This window comes from Littorina saxatilis, linkage group LG8, assembly GCF_037325665.1.
Source record: "Littorina saxatilis isolate snail1 linkage group LG8, US_GU_Lsax_2.0, whole genome shotgun sequence".
NCBI lineage: Eukaryota > Metazoa > Mollusca > Gastropoda > Littorinimorpha > Littorinidae > Littorina > Littorina saxatilis.
The window spans coordinates 19,809,192-19,824,842 of NC_090252.1; the positions used below are offsets into that span (position 1 = coordinate 19,809,192).

General features: G+C 42.6%; 1 long non-coding RNA gene across 1 annotated transcript in view; it reads left to right on the forward strand.

Moving 5' to 3' along the window:
- The window catches only part of LOC138972220 (uncharacterized), a 31,354-nt gene extending 22,256 nt beyond the window's left edge, over positions 1–9,098 (forward strand). The window contains exons 2-3 of the long non-coding RNA XR_011457497.1: positions 7,221–7,380; positions 8,876–9,098. This is a non-coding gene — a long non-coding RNA (uncharacterized lncRNA). The remainder of the gene's footprint in view (positions 1–7,220; positions 7,381–8,875) is intronic.
- Positions 9,099–15,651: the final 6,553 nt, after the last annotated feature.

Genomic DNA, 15,651 nt, shown 5'->3' on the forward strand with positions numbered 1-15,651 from the left:
TGCAATGTTCTCTGCCCTGGATTGTAGCTTGCCCGTCAGCAGTAGATCTGAGAGTAGCCTACTGTGTTCATTTGGAAATCTACCATCAGCTTATTTGTCTCTTGCACTGTATACACAATCAGCAATAGGTGACCACTTTTTCCACTGCTGTCCTCAGTCATTATACTTTTCATCAAGACTTGTCACAATGCCGAGTGGATCTAAATTCGGAAAGTCTTCATGTGGCGATGGCATATCTGACGTAGCGTCGATCTTCTTTCTGAAACAAAAGGCAAAATGCGATTAGTTGTGATGACTAAAACCTACACAAATTTTTATATAAACAGTGTTTTGATACTGAATAGTCGGGTTATACAAGCCACCTTTACCTATGCATTATGGGAACCGTAAAATATGCGAAACATGTCAACTGGTTCTTACAATAATGTTGACGGGCAACACAGCCAACACACTATTCACAGTCCATTTTGATGAGTAACTGGGGTACTCTCTGATAGTATCGTTTGAGTGATAACGATCAACTAACTCTCTCTCTCTCTCTCTCTCTCTCTCTCTCTCTCTCTCTCTCTCTCTCTCTCTCTCTCTCTCTCTCTCTCTCTCTCTCTCTCTCTCTCTCTCTCTCTCTCTCTCTCCATACACACACACACACACACACCACAACTGAACACAGACAACACGTACACAACGCACACACTGACGAATGCACACACACACACACGGCGCACACACTCTATATAACTGCACGCACACTCTCCGTCTCTCTCTTCACAAAACACACACAAACACTGATGTACACACACACATACACATGACACGCGCGAGAGATAAGTCCAAAAAGGGAAGACGTCACGATGCATTGACGTCAAAGGTCTACTTGCCCTACTCGAAATTTATACCCGCATACACTACAGCGGCATTTGGTGGCGTTTGATCAAACATTGAATATGTAGAGAACACCCACCGCAATCAACTCAGTATGTCCCCAAAGTTTGGTAAGTTTCTGTCCCCAACTGTAGCCACAGTTTGACAGACAAAAAATCCTTCTTTATTATGTGTTATTGGGAATAAAAATTCTCAACGACGAAAGTCATCTCAGTATATGTTCGAAAAAAATCGCTGGGATTACAAAAAAACACTGTTCTGCGCTTTAACTTGGACAAAAAGTTAATGACATCACTTACCACTTTTCAGCTTCTCCCAATTCGCTGTGTTGACATCGCAATTGAAAAAAAACTGTTGTCCTCAAACATGAAACCGAGTCGATAGCCGCCATGTTTTCTCGCTACGCTAGCACACGCTAGCAACGTTGGAGGCTGCTAGCGTAATCTCGCCAATACCTAGCGTCACTCGCGGCGAGAGTACCTATGCAACGGCACTTCTCGCCCCACTCGCCATTTCTCGCCTTGGCTAGCCTGTAAGCAACACGCGTCAGGTCTCAGTCTCCTCAGTCGCGCTCACTGCTTGGTTGTCCGTGTCGGTCGTCTCGTTCTCGGTCTCACGTGCGATCCGTGTCGCCCCACTCAGAGGAGGGGATTCCCCTCCTGTCTCAACGCGGGCGGACTTGGACGAGTCCATGTCTGTTGTCTGGTGAGGGGTGCTGACGCTTGTTTAATAATAATAAGAAGAACATTTATATAGCGCTAAATCAAAAACGTTCGTTAAAAAGGCTTGCTCTAAGCGCTTGACATCTAAACTAAAACGTCATTCACACTCTTTACAATGATGTACAAGAACTTCATGTCACACTCTTTCATTCAGTATAGCACCATTCACACAGTTGTTATTCTGAACAAGACAATAAGTTAGTCTAACATTTAGAATATTCATAAGATGAAAACAAGAGAAAACCAGACTGATTAAAACAACTGCTTAGTGCTAACAAAGCATGAATCTTAATGATAAGGTAATACATGTTTAACTGTTAAGACCATAAAAAAACCTATATGCTAAAATAACTTCGAACTTTTAAGAACTTCTTATAAGATACACAGCACATCTAGATAAACACCAGAATGATAAAACAAAAGGCAACTCGTTAAAACTATTAAATGCATCAATGTCTAAAACACGAAAGACTCAAATATAAGATACACAATTCTCTAGAATTGTTTATTAAAACTGAAACCGACCTGCTCAAAGTAAACCATACCCACCCCCTCCCTACCCACCCCCAACCCTCCTCCTACACTAAATACTAATTATTTCTACTCTTAACTTCCCAACTACACGTTATCCATAAACTATGCACAGGAACATGTGTGTCAGCATTATGTGGCACCGACATGACTTGTGCTGCATATCTAGCCTACAGCTAAGAGTTAAAGTTAAAGGACTACTGCAGTGAAAAAAATATATTTATAATAATTTAAAACAAAAGACAAAAATAACAAGCTGAATAGAGATGGAACCGTTACAGAATAGGATGGCAAAATGTTGCGACTTTAGGAGTTGTGTTTCTGGAAGAGGTGAGTTTTGAGTGCTCGCTTGAATGACTGTACTGACTGAGAGTGGCGAATGTGAGAGGGGAGAGAGTTCCATTGAGTAGATGCGCAAAATGCAAAAGTGCGTTGTCCATATGCTTTTGATTTTGTGTGTGGGATGACTAGGGTGCGGCTATCAGAAGAGGAGCGGAGTTGTCTAGCAGCAGGGGCGGACGAGGGGGGGGTTTCTGGGGTTTCCGGAAACCCCCCCCCAGCCAAAAAATAAAAATATTTTTGTGTGTTTTTTTGGGTTGAGTTTCAATTTTGTGGGTATTAATCAGTGACAAAATCTGCTGCCTGGAACTGGTAATGATCATCCTCAGAATGCACCAGCTTGCACCATTTTGCATCCTTTTTTTCAAAATTTTCCGGGGGGGCATGCCCCCGGACCCCCCTAGCAAGCTAGGCGCTTCGCGCCGTCGGCTCGGCGCTTCGCGCCGTCGGCTCGGCGCTTTGCGCCGTCGGCTCGGCGCTTCGCGCCTTCACACCCATATCTTCACAATATACTTTTGGAAACCCCCCCCATAAAATGAACTGATCCGCCCCTGAGCAGGAGTGTATACAGTGAGAAGTTCAGAGAAATAAGCAGGAGACGAGGCAGAGAAGAAGTGAAAGCAGAGAGTGGACAGTTTGTATTCAATGCGGGCTTGGATGGGTAACCAGTGGAGTGTGCGGCGAAGTGGTGTGACATGATCATATTTTCGTGCTTTGAGGATCAGGCGTGCTGCAGAATTTTGAACTTTCTGTAGTTTGTGCAGGAGGTAGAGTGGACAGCCAGAGAGAAGAGAGTTACAGTAGTCAAGTTTAGAAAGAACAAGAGAGCAGACTAGAGTGTTTGTAGTTTGAACGGACAGAGTATGGCGGATGGTTGCGATCTTGCGGAGTTCAAAGTATGCGGACCTACAGATGTTGGAGATGTGCTTGTTGAGTGTCATGTCTGAGGAGATGGTGAAGCCGAGGTTTCTAGCTGAAGAAGAGAAAGAGATGTCGGTATTGCCTACTTGGACAGACGAAGGTTGGGAATTTGGGAACTTAGTGGACTTTTTCATGCACAGAAGTGCCTCTGTCTTATCATCATTTAGTTTTAACTTATTTTCTACCATCCATGACTTAACATCTAAGATACAGGTCTGAATGGTCTGGATGGCGGCATGTGTCTCAGCGGGGGAACTAGGCTTATACAACTGGGTATCATCGGCAAAAGACTGGTTTGAAACGGAATGATTTTGAATGAGGGCAGACAAGGGTTTGGTATACATAATGAAGAGGACGGGGCCATGTACAGAGCCTTGAGGGACACCGAAAACAAGGGGGGCTGGGGCTGATCTCTGGCCATCGACAAGCACAGCCTGAGTTCTATCCGTAAGGTAGGACTCAAACCATGCCAGCGCTGGACCAGAGATGCCATACAGGGTCTGGAGCCTGCTCAGCAGCGTGACATGATCTATTGTGTCAAACGCTGCCGAGAGGTCCAGTAGGGTGAGCACAGACACATCACCACCATCCAGAGCAGACAGAATGTCGTTGGTCACCTTGAGCAGGGCAGTCTCAGTACAGTGAGAAGGACGGTATGCTGACTGAGAATGCGAGATCAGATCATGAGTGTTCAAATACACTAACAGCTGCTTTAAAACTACTTTCTCAATGATCTTTGACAAAAATGAAAGGTTAGAAACAGGGCGGTAGTTCTTTAAGACATTTACATCGAGATTGGATTTCTTAAGGAGCGGTTTCACAAGTGCAGTTTTTAACAATGATGGAAAAACACCAGACAACAGGCTATCATTAACAATCTGGGTGAGAACAGGCAACAGAAGATCAAGGTTTTCAACAAGTAATGGTGTGGGCAATGCATCAAGTGGACAAGTTGAAGGTTTGGATTTCAAAATAATCTCTCTAAGGTCCTTCTCACTGACTTTCTGGAATGCTAAAAACGTACAGGCAGGGGAAGCATCAACATGAGTGGGTGCAGCAGAATTAACAGCTAGCGTGTCAAGTTCTGTTTGGGGGACATGAGCGTGATCTGACTTGCGAAAGAAATGATTGTTTAAGTGAGTTCCTTGAGCTTCTGGCCGGGGTGGAGGGGGGTGTAGAGGGAGAAACGGGTGGGGGCATGGTGTTCCTGAACATAGGCCAGGTGGGCACAGACGTACCAGCGTTCTGGGTCCCCAGTACAGCAGTAGAATGGGGGGGGGGGGGAGGGGGAGGGGGGAAGCGGACGAGGGAGGGTTGAAGGAAGAAGGGGTATGAGACGGCGGAGGGTCCCGGGGAAGGGGACAGAGGGGGTCGCCAACCCTGTGGCCCGAGTTGTGACATGAACGACACACCACCTCTTGGGTGCAGGTGAAAGCAGCATGACCAAATGACAGACAGTTAGTGCACTTGGAACGTTCAGGCGCAGATTTCCGCTCCCGGTGGAAAAACGAGGCAGTGAAGCCACCAATGGAGGCCTTGGAGGGAAGGGGGGTGGGGGGAATCTCGATGTAAACAAACCTCCGGCCTGTCAACCATCGCGTGAGCCCTCCTCGATCGTCTCTATCCTTCTCCATCATCAGCTTTGACTGCAATTTGCAGCCCATGTCTACTATTTTACTCTCTATGTCGCTGTTTGCTACCGAGATCGGTACATTCCTGACTGTTAACCTCGTAGTTTGAACTTCTTGTCCGTTTGCCCGGAGTAAAAACGGGTTTTTGTCACACAATGTGAGAAGATGCCCGCGGTTTTCGATCCCCCGTGTGAGGAGTTTGTTGCGCGAGTCTTGGGTCTTGGGGTAAATCCTCCACAGCCCTCCTATGCGTTGTGCCCCAATGATCGAGGCGTAACCACACTGCACTTCGGCTGCTGCACATAACTCGTGGACCGTGTAAGCGCCAGCTGTGTCGGGTGGCAAGTGTTTGACAAGAATGAAAACGGGTGGAGCACGTGCGACACTGTCACCACCTTCGTTGTCTGCACCGTTCGCGTTTTTGGTATTCATTTTAAGTGATCACGAACGCAGAAAAATGTGAATCAAAGTATTGTTATATTTGGTTGTGCATTCTGAAGAGTGTGCCAACAGGCCTTGGTCAGTCAACAACGTTTTATCTGTGAACTTATAGTGTTTGACGGAAAAAGAATAACACCACATCCGTTCTCCTGTATATACCTGAAAGCCACATTTTCTCCTTCATTCAATTTCTGTTTTCAAAAGCATCGTCAACTTTCCACTTACACGACAAGCTCCCTTTCAAGCTTCAATTAAGAACACTGATTACAACAGGTCAAAACAAAACAATAGGCACTACTTTCACCATCGTCGTCTGCAACGAAAACCGAAAATGGCAAAACGCTTTGCTATGTGCGTGCAGAGGACAAAATTGCAAAGAAAAGATTGAACTGTGAATAGGAAAAGTTGCATAGGCAGTTCTGTGCGGATCTTACCACGTATCATTTAATGTACATCAGTGCTCAGAACCTACAAATGGGTGACGCTTTGGCGATTGCATGAGGCTTCTTCTTCAGCTCTAACACGCACGCAGACAGTCAGGCAGGTCAAAGCTGCACCAGCGGTGTTGGAAAGTTTGAATTTAGAAACACGTTTATCGACGAGATAAACGAACCAAAAGACAAAAGTGTGCTTCAAAACTGCACTGTAAACAACATCAACATCACTGTGAGAAAATAAACAATCCAAACACAACCAGTTCCCCCGTGGAACATTTCGGGTGGACTTTCCCACAACCTGACCTACAACATTGTTCGTGTACGTTCGCGCTTTGCATTCAATCTGTGTTAGTGCGCGCGTAGGTTTGTGTGTTTAGTTTTCGTTGGTGTGTGCTGTTTGGTTCAAAAGAAGTTTATTTTTTTCATTGAAATATTTAAAAACGTCGGTTAATACTTTGTTTAGTTCAACCAACCAGAACTAGACACAAAACGCATTGTATATATCTTCTGCGCGCATGCGTGTGAACAGTAAGTGTGAATGGGCAATTGTGTTTTCAGTCTTGTTTTTGTGATTGTTTTTTTTTTTTTTTTTTTTTTTTCCTTCTCCCTCTTTCTTTTTACTTTTTTCTTACATTTTTAAATCAACAGCTTAAAGATAGGGTTTGGAGAAAAAAAAATTAAATTTACTTCTTTTGCCCTAATCTTTTCACCTCTATCATGGGCACATACCAACAATGGACAATTTTATTAAAATATTTTACAATTACCATTATTCTCAGTCTATATGTGTCGCAAATCTAACTTTGAATTAAACATGCACACAATGTCTATTGGTTTCCCGTATTTGAATTTTCCCACACACATTTTTGCCACAATAATAAGTAAATTGATATAGTTTACTAAATTGTTTGACATACCAGGTGTTTTCATGTATCATAACAGTGCTGTTAGAACATCAATTTTTATATTAACATTATACTGCTGAAATACCTTATTGGTTATTCTTTCCCAAATTGGATGTATAGCAGAACATTCATAAAAGAAATGTTCCACAAAATCAATCTTATCTGGACAGAATGAGCATTTGTTATTCATTCTAATTCCCATTTTTGTGCTTGTTATATCGTCTCAAAAAACTCATTTCTGTCTTTATATGCCTAAGCTGTGAGACATAATCGCTATTACCAGTTTGTCCTGTGACAGAGAGTTTTCTTGCACACTCGACTGCTGATGACTCACTTCGGCTACGCCGTCGTGAGACATCTACAGTTTCGACTGACTCGTAAGCGGGTATTATAATCGTTTTATTTTTACAGTCACAAACGTGTGCTCTGAGCAAAAATGATGACATTTGCGAGTATGGAACTACGAAGAGACCCTGTTGCAACAAAGACCACTGCTGCTGTACTAGCAAATATCACCTAGACACGGCAACCAGCTATAAGACCTGCAACTCTCCCGTTGGTTGCGGAGGAGGTACGTATTTATTTCGACTAGCATCATCTAATATTTCTAATAGTTTGCTTGCTGACCTTGGGCAGTTTTAAAACGCGATGAAATTTGACAGCACTGATGTTGATCTTGGCCCAACTCTGAGTTTGTTCGCAAATGTGACCCTCCACCACGGAATGAGTCACATGTCACCTTTGCATGATTTTCATATTTTTACATTTTCCTAAAGAGTTTTCTATGCTCTATCCTGTGGTGAAACCCGTTTTAGAAAAGAGCGAACACTGTTTGAGTTATAAGCCTGTGACTAAGGTGACCCTCACACTGTTACCAGACACTCCCCGGACTTACATTTAGTCACAAATGTGTTCATTTTCAAGGACCTCGTCTTCAATGTCATTCGATCTTTTAGCATTATGGCTTGTTGGGTCTTTAGGCCTAGGAACCCATACGATTTGCCGTAATTTGTATGCATGATTGCCTAGAATACGCTCCGTATACCCTGTTGAAAAATAATACGACGAGAAAAATTCCTACATCACTTTTCTTCACAATCATATCCCAAAGCTGATCCGCTATTTTGACACATGATTATAGTTTAGTGAGTAAACCTTGATAGAATCATTTGTTTTAAATGTATTAGTAAACTTAATTAACGGTGCGACGGACGCATGTGAAGCATGTTTGAATCATAGGTGTTCAAATACTGTGCAGAGAACGCTAATGTATTTTTAAAAATATTCCAAGTTTGTTTGAGAAAACAATAGCTCCCAGGTCTGGGTCTTGTTCGAGGGTACCATAGCGCTGCGTGTTGTAAAGGAAAGCCCCTCTTTATCCGCAGTAGAGAAACGTATTTCTCTTCTATTAATTAGTAAAGGGAAGTACTAAAACATAAACAACGGATTGTTATTTGATTGATTGATTGGTTGGTTTATTGATTGATTGATCGATAGATTAGTTCTTCTGCAGCACGATAACATGATTTGTTTAAGAAAAACACAGCCTTTTGTGAACAATTTGTATGTGAAATGAACACTGCAATAACAGAAAGACTGAATCTCTCATAAGCTTAAACACAAAAGGAAAGTTGCTGATGCGTGCACGATTTGCTGCGGGGCTTAATAATCGGGGTTTTTTGGGTTTTTTTTCAAACACAACCTTTTGTAAATGTTTTTAAAATAAATGTGGAAGGTACTCAATCAAAAATAGTGCTGCAATGACATACAGACTCTGAATTTCTCAGAGGCTTAAACGCTAAACAAAATGTGCTGATACGTGCACGATTTCGTGAGGGGCTTAGTCATTTATGTCAGCACTGAGCTTTCCTTGTCTATGCTGTGAAAGTAAATGATGTATCTTCATGAAAAAGTGTGTGTATGTGCGTGCGTGTGTACGTGTGTGTGTGTGTGTGTGTGTGTGTGTGTGTGTGTGTGTGTGTGTGTGTACGTACGTGCGTGTGTGTGTGTGTGTGTGTGTGTGTGTGTGTACGTGCGCGCGTGTGTGTATGTGTGTGTGTGTGCAGGGATGTCACTCCGGCCTATCTGTAAAGCGCACTATTCCTAAAGACGGAAAATCCGTGTTTGATGAATCTGCAAAATCAGATTGCGTGCGTGTTGTCGAAGTACAAGAAGGAAGACCACAACATGTTGGCGAGCCGAATGGAATGAATGGAATATCTTATCGACAGACACCGCTTTTAGAAATGCATCGTTATAGTGTGACGCAAATAAATACATTTGAACGCATTGACACTTTATGTTCATTGTTTCGTTGACTGTGTGGTGAGTGAAAGGCTGGCGGCATTGATTGACGTTAAATAAACTCGGCACAAAAATTATGGCATCCTATTAAGTACCCAAGCTTTAACATTCATTCTCGTGTCATTTCGTTCACATTTTCTCTGCCATTAAATCTACTAAACTTAGCTGTCTGGCTCACTTTTCGAATCAAAATGTCCTTCTACAGGGGTCACGTAACCGCCTTCCAAATTAGGGTATCCCCAAAATAAACCTTACAAAAACGTAAGATACTAATTTAAAAATCGACAAACATTCAGAATAAGCATAACTTGCCAAGCTTGACACACGGGTAGATAGTCAAACGAAGTATCTTACCAGAAGAGTTTGTTTGTTTTAGTGCAAACAACCTGGACTTGCTAGATAAATAGTTTGACTGTCTCTTCGTATGTAAACTATTCTGAACTTTTGTCCATTTTGTTTATTGGTACCTAACGTTTCTGTCAGGTCGATTTTGGAGGTTCCTTCAACTGGAAGCAGTCACATGACCCTCACAAAATAAATCCTTGATCCAGGCCAAGTTGAGTGCCTTTCATGGCATAGACAATTCGAATTGAATGACACGGGAATGAATGTTTCACAGGGTGACCCCAAACAAATGCAACCCTTAAAATGATAATAACATCTCCACCTGTTGGCCGAATATCTTCATATTTGGCTTTTGTGCAATTTCCAAAAAGAGTTCCTAATTCGGGGATCAACTTAACAGTTCCAGGTTTGAAATTGAGCTGTAGCCAAACTAAATCGATTTAAGCCCTCCAGATTGTTACTTACTTACTTACTGCCTTTCACGCCTGGTGGCGTGTAGGGCAGCGACAAAGGACCTCCACTTTTGTCTGTCTCTTGCAAGCCTTTCCAGGGTCGCCCAGGAGTGGTTGAGGTCCTTTGATTCCCCCTCCACTGTTCGTCTCCAAGTCTGCTTGGGTCTTCCCCGCTTCCTCTTTCCTTCTGGGGTCCATCGAAGTGCCACCTTCGGAATGGAGTCGTTTTCCATTCGTAGTACATGGCCAATCCATCTCCATCTTCTCTGGGTTATGAGTGTCTCCATTTCTTCCATGTTGCATCGTTGGAGAAGGTCGTTGTTGGAGATCTTTCTGGGCCAGAATATTCTCCAGATCTTTCTGAGGCAGGTGGTGTGGAATGACGACAGTTTTGCTGCATCCGACTTCGTCATGCGCCAGCATTCCGACCCATACATGAGGGTAGACATCACACAGCTTCTGTATAGCTTGAGTTTTGTGTGAGTGCTGTACTCCAGATTGTTACCTTTGGGGTAATTCTAATGACCCGGAACATGTATACCATAACCAACACTGGACAATCAGTGACTTGAATACAGCAGTTACAGGCAGGATCATGTAGGGCCATTCCCCATGGAGGAATGTGTTCACGCCATGGGTGAATTTTGCACTCCATTGCACAAGTGTAACTTTACAACGAAGGGGGTCTTTTTCCAGTCATTTGAGTTGAGCAAATATCTTCAACGTTGTATATGAACTCCAGTTTGTTCACGACCGCTCCACAATGTTTCCTGGCTGTTAGGTAAAATGGTCCGACTTTTACCTTCTCTCTAACATGTGTTCCAACTTACACCTCCAAAATTGTCAATGGCGCCAACCCTTTCCTGTCTGGGGATTGCCTTGAACCTAGCTGTGAATGCTTTCTTTAGGTCACCGATGACCTGGGTGGTGGGATGCAGGGGGGGTGGGGGATGATAAAGGGGCTATTGTTGTATACTCAGACATTCAGATAATCCAACAGGTAACAATCTGGAGGGTTTAAATCAGGTAAGTATTGCTACCGCTCAATGTCAAACCCCGTTCTGTTGAGTCGATCCCCGAATTTGGACTCTTTTTGAAAAAATTGAACATAAGTCAGACCAATCAATCTACACAATTGCTACTATGTAGAAAGGTCCTTCATAAGCTGAAGTTAATGTATACCAAATATGAAGTCATTCAGTCAACCGACATAGAAGTTATTAGCATTTTTTTTAAATTTAATTTGTTTGTGAAAAAATATACGAAAATGTGTGCAAAAATGTTGTTGCCGAATTTATATTGATGATTAAAGCTGTGGTCTATTTGTGACTTTCCGGGGCTACGAGGTTGAAAAATAAGGATACATTCATGTACAGAATTCTGTACAGCAAACGCTTCCCGAAACTCCATCTATACGGCGTGTATGACCTTGAGAGCTTCAGTCAACGCTTGAATTTTGCAGTGGTAACATCCGGTTTGTTCTCTCAGAGCTGAGCATATTTGTCGAGAAGGATCGAGCAGAAAAAATGAATGACTTGGCAGGGATTCGAACTCCAGGCCTCGGTGCCTCGAAATGTCGGGGCCGATGTCTTAACCGCTAGGCCACTTCACCAGTGTTTTCCAAGAATTTTTTTTTTTTTATATCATTCTACGCTTGAATTACCATTCATGCGTTGCAAAAACGTAAAAATTGCTATTAAAATTTGCCTTTATTTGCAAACATGTTTCACGGAATCGCAGTACATGTTTACACCGTCATGTTACACGACATTCGCGCCATGCAAATAGCTGCGATATCTCTATTTACAACATGCAAGAAAAATTACAAGAACAGTAATTAAATCTCTCCAAAGCTCTGTGCAGTTGAAAACAAACATCTAAGAAATAGTTATACATGTATTCACTTCTGAACAATGGGCGGATAGAAATATAAATCATGCTGCTTCAAGAATAACATTACATGAGTTCATATCAATGTTTTTCTTTCTTTTTCTCGATTGGCGCAGTAGCCTAGTGGTTAGGACATGAGACACAAAGTCTCGAGGTCAAGAGTTCGAATCTTCGACGGGGCGTTTTTTTCCCTTTGATCTCTCTTGAAGATAAAATATGATCAGTCTTGAGAGAGCAAACCGGATGTTATCCCTGCAAAATGCAAGCGTTAACTGAAGCTCTCAAGGTCATACACGCCGTATAGGTGGGGTTTCGGGTAGCGTTTGCTGTACAGAATTCTGTACATGATTGTTTCCCTATTTTTCAACCTCGTAGCCCCGGAAAGTCATAAATAGACCACAGGACATGCAACCACATAATTCTGTCCAAATGGTGTAGCAAAAACACATTGGCCACATTTTATTGTCAAACTGTCATCATTGTCATCAATATGATCATTATTACCATTATCATCACCATCGTCGTCGTCGTCGTATTAATCAAAAAGTAACATTGTAATCTCCACCGAAAATGGAACGTGACTGCACAATCGTGAGGAGAAAATCTTCCACGTAAAACCTGGAAGCACGTTCATGACGATGACGAAGAAATAACAATGCGATCGTATATCTATATGATTATTTTGTTTTCTTGAATAAACAAAACAGAATGGTATTATGTTTCACGTCTCGTTTTATTCCGAGGCAAATGACGATTTTTCCAAAATAATTCCGTCAAGATTGTCAGTGATCTGGTAGAGTAATCGAGCCGCTTTACCTCGGCCAAGCTTTTCAAAACGAGGCGGAGCATATGTTCCATGCTTCCGATCGGCTTAAGACTGCAACGAACAACTAAGTCTGATGCATGGGCGGATTTTTCTGACCACCCTCCCCCCCCCCCAAGCCCAAATAAATGAATAAATGTAAAATAAAGAAAAAATGATGGCTCGGATTGCACCAGATTGCGCCATTTTCCTTGTTTTTTATCAAAATGTTCCTGGGAGGCATGCCCCCGGATCTCCCTAGGTGCCGGCCTTTGTCTTCTAAATGACGGTTTGGGAAGGTGGTTGGGTCATTTGTTGGCTGAGGTTGCACCAGATTGCACGTGAGAAAATGAAAGTTTTACGCCCTCACGGCAAAGCCATAAGGGGCATGTTACACGGGAAAACCCGGCTTTGTATGCCAGATTGCACCATTTTCCTTGTTTTTATCAACATTTTCCTGGGGGGGGGGGGGGGGGCAATGACCTCGGACGAAGGTTCGGCCGCTTCGCATCGTCGATATGTCCCTAAAAGAAATGTAGACACCCCCCCCCCCCTTAAAACTGATCTGATCCACCCCATTGATGTGTATATTAGGTTGCGCGCGCACAATAATATATCCTTCTTAATTTGTTGCAGAAATGATCGCTGGTGCGTTGTGATCGCTCACGTCGTGTTTTGATTAAGGTCGCGTGGGTTTGGCATGGGGTCACGTGAGGATAGGAAAACGCACGTGGTTAGCGAACATTTCCAGTGATCAGCACCCAATCGGTGGCAAAGCGTTGCTCCGATAGTTTTATCTTCGAAAAAAAGGTATCATATTTAGCGCACGCTGCAATTCATACACATCACAGTTAGTTGTTTGTCCCGATCGCAGGATAAAACCGATCGGAAGCGTGGAACATGCTGCGCCTCGTTTTGAAAAGCTTGGCCGAGGTAAATGAAGGGGCACTTACTCTACCACACCGCCGATAAACCTGACAGACTTATTTCCGGAAAACGTCTTGTGCAACACTCTCGACAAGTCCAACAAATGTTATGAATGTCTTTGAAATAAACTCATTCCAGAAGCAGCAACAGAAAACATATAATAAACTCATTTAAAGCAAGAGGCGAAGCCTTCAAAGCTCCCGTAAGAAATCGACAATTAAACAGTAACACAAACTCAATCACTCCATCACACACACACACACACACACACACACACACACACACACACACACACACAAAAACACACACACACACACACACACACACACACACACACACACACACACACACACACACACACACACACACACACACACACATACATACATACATACATACATACATACATACATACATACATACATACATACATACATACATACATACATGGATTAAAAACACGCTCAGAAAGTTAAAACGAAGAGAGGTACAGAAAAGCGTGCTATGTAGCACAGCGAAACCAATACAGCGCTGAACAGGCTCGTCAGTTTCACTCCGTTTTGCACAAGCGGCAGACTACGGTCATTGTGAAAAAATGCAGTGCGTTCAGTTTCATTCTGTGAGTTCGACTGAGCTTGACTAAATGTTGTATTTTCGCCTTACGCGACTTGTTTTCATTTACGCAGGCGTATGAGGATTCTTATTGGCCGAAAATCGCGCGAACTGTATTTCCTGGATGGTGGATATAATCAAGCATAATGAACTGCCTTGCACTGTCTGCAGAATCGAATGTTGTCATTTTTTTTAAAACAAATAATGTTTGAATGGTAAAAAAAAAAAGTTGTATTGTCGGAAAGAAAAATATCAGGTCCGTCCGATAATCGGATACAAGATCATCTTCTTTTTTTCTTTTCTTTTTTTTTGGGGGGGAGGCGGGGGGGGGGGGGAGGCTTACCTGCCAGGAAATTCCAATGGCCATGAGACCATACCACAGGAAGCAGCAGATGGCGTTCAGAGTCGAACAGATGAGGCTGAGATGGGTCTGCGGTGGCATCTCTCCCGACCGTGCCATCTGTTTTGAACCACAAAAAATGTAGATGGATTATTTCCCTTCCCCAGAAAACTAGAAGCTATTGACTTAATATCAATATGAAGCAAGTAGTCAATTTTGGCAAGTTTCTAACAAACATGTGGGCTTCTTTGTTCAACATTTATGTTCTTGTATTCTATCGTGCATCAACACGGAAAAATGCAAACTGTCCTGGTTCTTTTTGCGCTAAGTTGTTGTTTCTAACACTTCTGATTCACTGATACTACCACAAAGTTCCGGGGACGTGCTTATTTTATTGAATGAAGCTTAAACTCAACCTCTTTGTTGACCAGGATTATTTGATAGACGCATTGAAATCGATCACATTCAATAACAGCAAAATTATTCTAACACGACAGATACAAAATCCAGAACGGTAATTATAAAGAAAACGAACAATGAACAACTACATCAACCTGCAGTGGTCTTTGTGGTGGAGGGTCATGCAAGTAACAATGAGACAGTCGCAAGAAAAAATACAGAACTTAGATTGGCGATTAGTTGACTTTTTGATATCACACTGGCGAGAGTCGTAGACAAAAGGACTAAGATATGTGGCTTGATATAGGACAGGTGTGATAAATTATCAAAGGAACATTCCATCTTTTTTTCGGCTCACCATCTCAGATCTGGTCAGCCATTTACATGGAATAAAGCCATATCTCTACTTGGCCACATATCATAAATCAATATCCTGACTACTCAATTGCTGTGGCGAGTTTGAGTTTTGTTATGAATACTCGCTTTTTCAAGATTAATTCATCAAAACATTTCTCAGTGTGCACATATAGCACCCAGGCTGTTCAGTTTTGGTATGTGACCAAGTGAGGAGATGCTCCTATCCCATGTAGAAGCCTGGCCAGATCTGAGACTTTTAGAACTGTTTTCAGGAGAAGGAGTACGTGTGCCTTTAATGTACTTCTACACATGCCCAATCAAACCACATATCTGATTCTTTTCGTCTACAACTCTCGCCTTTTTGATCTAAAAAAATCAATCAAATGAACGCATACTGACTGTGTTGAGCGAGGC